The 4,035-nt window shown below is 34.6% G+C and overlaps 1 pseudogene; it reads right to left on the bottom strand.

The window, feature by feature from the left end:
- Window positions 1–991: 991 nt before the first annotated feature.
- On the bottom strand, window positions 992–3,724 carry LOC108695126 (annotated as a pseudogene).
- Window positions 3,725–4,035: the final 311 nt, after the last annotated feature.

Raw genomic sequence — 4,035 nt, 5'->3', positions numbered from 1 at the left:
GCTGTGAATACTACGAATTCAATCGTAATTTAAATTAGATTTAAAAATATATAATTAGAGTCAAGCTTCGGAAATTTTCTTAGGGAAAGAAACCAAAAGTTTAAAATAACAAATAAATAAATAACAAATCGAACAGTTTGACATCTTCGAAAAAATATTAAGTTGAGATTTTTTTTTACGTCTTTGATTAATTACGTCTTAAGATTAATAATTTTCATTGTGAAACATGATAGAATGATATCACTAAAAAAAAATAATTGGTTGCTGCAACAATATAGATAGTAAAATATAGCATAACATTTTTATATGGTTACAGCAATCAGTTTTTGGTTGTAGCAGCAAATTTTTAGTTGCGTTAGCCTATCGAAATTATATACTGGCATTGCGGATAGGCTAACACAACTAAAAATTTGCTGCTCAACTAAAAAACTGATTGCTCCAGCCATATAAAAATGCTATGCTATATTTTACTATCTAAATTATTGCAATCAATCTTTTCTTTCAGTGTACGTTTTGTGCAATTTGAAAATTGTCAAGAGGATTATCAGTAATGATGATTATAAATAAAATGAAAAAATTATTTTCGTCCATTTCAAATTTTTTCACCAATAATTGAGAAAATATTGCAGTTACTTTTACTATTCGAGAATGACGAAAAATAAGTTAAGTCCGTGCAATTCCATAAATGAATTATCGTATACTAACAATTGTCGTCTTGTGTTATTATTGCGATTTTATGCCAACACTATTCTTTTCTTTATTCCCGTTTAACATTAAACTGGTTATATGTACAAACTTCCTAATGAACATAAGTTAAGCACTTGTTAGTTGTAATTTTCTATTCAACAATGTAACTGTAATATAACATATGTTATATTGATTGGGAAATTACAACTAATAGATATGTTACATGTAACTTCATGTTCACTCAGTTGTATATAACTATCTTTGACTGCAGAGCACGTGGAAAATGTTGTTTCACGAAAAGATTTCATTTCCAACGCAGAGATTTATGCGTTAAATTGCTTATAAGTTCCAGCTTCGCGGTATGAAAAGGATAGTAAGGTAGTAATTGGAATAAGGCAGACAGTTCTGCTGGGCATAGTACTTTATTGAGTACAGACTAAACAGGACACCATCGCCAATGCACCAGGATATCCAACATAAAGATTTGCTGGTGATAATCTTGCGGATGAAGAACAAGGCGAAGCCTATTAATCCAAAAAAGATGAATATCATCGGGTAAAAAAAGCCGAACGCGATTATGTACTCGTGGAAGATGGCGGAGACAATGAATACAGCGGTGACTGACAGCGTTCGATTGCGCGGCACCACGATCTCGTATATGTCCTTATAGATGTATGTGTACAGTCAGTCATGCACTACCATGTTCCACGTGCGAAAGAATATGTGGTAAGTCGTACTGTTCCACCAGTGTAACATAAACGACATAATAATTCATGAAACTGCAGTTTACAGAAGTCGACAATTTACAACAGCTTTTGAAAGTTATTGGAATTGATCAGTATGATATTGTGAATTCTCTCGTGTTAGAAAAATATCTGCTAGTAGTAACTAATAGTAGATACGTGTAAGTTTTGGGATTTCAATTCTGGAAAAAAATCTATCTGAGATTTGTACAATAGTTCAAATCTTCGAGGAACTTTTTGAAGTTATCATTTACGTTGAAGCTTCATAATATTAGGTGTACAACTTTGCTTCCGCCGATTTTTTCTGATTCGAGGCTTTATTGTAAAAAACTGGTTATACATTTATGATTCAAAGTATTGTCCATCGCTGGCCATTACTTTCTTCCATCTTTCGGGTAGCGTACGAATCCCGCGTCAAAAAAACTGGTCATCTTTTGAGGCTATCCACGAATCGATCCAATTTTTTACTTCTTCATAAGACCGGAAGTGCTGGTCAGCCAGGCCGTGTGCCATTATAATCGAAACAAGTGATAGTCAGAGGGAGCAACGTCTGGAGAATACGGCGGGTGACTTCCCATTTCAACGTTTCCAAGTATGTCTTGACCACTTTCGCAACATGGGGTCGAGCATTGTCATGCTGCAAAATCACTTTATCGTATCTCTCGTTGTATTGCGGCCGTTTGTCTTTCAATGCTCGGCTCAAACGCATCAATTGCGTTCGATACCGATCGCCTGTGATTGTTTCAGTCGGTTTTAACAATTCATAATATACTACGCCGAGCTGGTCCCACCAAATACAGAGCATGACTTTGGACGTCAAAATTACCGTTCTTGAAGCGTTGAAACTCACGTTCTTTCACTATAAGCGGCTTCACTATAAGTATTTGAGAACATTCGATGAGCCTCAGATTTCTTCATATTGAAGCGAAAAATTAAAACCTCCCGCAAATGACGAGAATTTGGCTCCTAAACTGATATTTTCAATCGAGAATAACTTTATGATGCAGACACAAATCGACTAATGTTTCTATGGGGTTATGTTGACAGATGCCCAAGTTTATTGTATGACATCTATGATCTATTTATTTCGACCATCACTTACTGCTAAAGCCATATAGGAAAACGGCGGAAGCAAAGTTGTACACCTAATAGCTTCAATGAATATAATAGCTTCAAGAAGAATCCGTGAAAGTATAAATCATTATGCAAACATTTTTAGCTATGTTTTGAAAGTCTAAAATTAAACTCCCAAAATATACATTCAAGCTCTCATATTCAGAGAAACTGGAATACATGGGTCGTTTGATAAGTTTGGTAAATTTCCATGAAATGGCGCTACAATCCATTTGATAACGCGACATCTCGAAAGATCCACTCTTCGAATCCCTTTAGGCCAAATTTCAGCCAGAAAGGACGTATAGTTCACGTTTGTCATTTGAAGCGAGATTGGCGCGCAAAAAAATGCTCTTCCATCAAGACAACACGCTGTCCCATAAGTCAACCGTTGCAGTGATAAAACTACGAATTGGGCTATGAATTGATTCCTCATCCACCCTATTCTCCGAATTTGGCCCCGTGTGATTTCTTTCTGTTCCCAAACTTAAAAACTTGGCTCGATGGGAAGAAATTCTCGTCAAATGAGGAAGTCATTGTCGCCGTCAATGAGTATTTTGCAGACTTTGAGACAGCCTACTTCAAATGACTCAAAAGTGAACTATGCGTCCTTTCTGGCTGAAATTTGGCCTGAAGGGGTTCGAAGAGTGGATCTTTCGAGATGTCGCGTCATCAAATGGATTGTAGCGCTATTTCATGGAAATTTACCAAACTTATCAAATGACCCACGTACATTAAGTTCTCGCATACATTGAAGCAATAATACAATATATTACATATTAGATATTTGCATAATGGACGTATAATTTTTATAAGATAGATTACTGAAGATGTATTTTATTTATCTTGTAAAACAATCGGTCGGCGAACTGCAGCATTTTCGCCCAAGCATTCATCCATGCGTGCAGTAGAAGGTATTGTCCAATGAAGAAGTAAAGAATGCAAGGAATACTCAATGATATTTTCGACGAACCATTCTATGTTGCGTACCATACATATGATAAACCATACATATATTACAAGATGTTCCTGGATAAAGGCAAAGTAGAAAATTGCTAAGCCGACTTCAACGAAATTTCGAATCACTACTATCCACCTGATTCTTTTCGTTCTAAGAAAATGAATTATACTCAAATTTTATTTTAAGGTCTGCTAGTATCAATTTAATATCGCCGCAACATGACAATTGTCTCTTAAATATTATGGTAAATTTGAAACTTTATATCATCGTTTTATTGACGATTAGGATATTTTGTTTGTACACGTTTCTAGACTATCTTGATATTTTTTCTAAAATTTTTTAAGCCAGATTTGACTACCCAGATTTGACTCCTGGCTGAAGTAATATTTTTCGCAATAAATTTATTTACAATTTTTCAGCACATTAACATCTTTTTAATATGATATAATATGAACATCAAATTATTGAAATTTGCTTATCAATTTAATTTAATTTGTGATATTATTACAATAGTAGTTTAATTGCGTTTAT

Source organism: Atta colombica, unplaced genomic scaffold (genome assembly GCF_001594045.1).
Source record: "Atta colombica isolate Treedump-2 unplaced genomic scaffold, Acol1.0 scaffold10, whole genome shotgun sequence".
In the NCBI taxonomy this organism is placed as follows: domain Eukaryota; kingdom Metazoa; phylum Arthropoda; class Insecta; order Hymenoptera; family Formicidae; genus Atta; species Atta colombica.
This window is presented reverse-complemented; position numbering and strand designations above follow the sequence as displayed.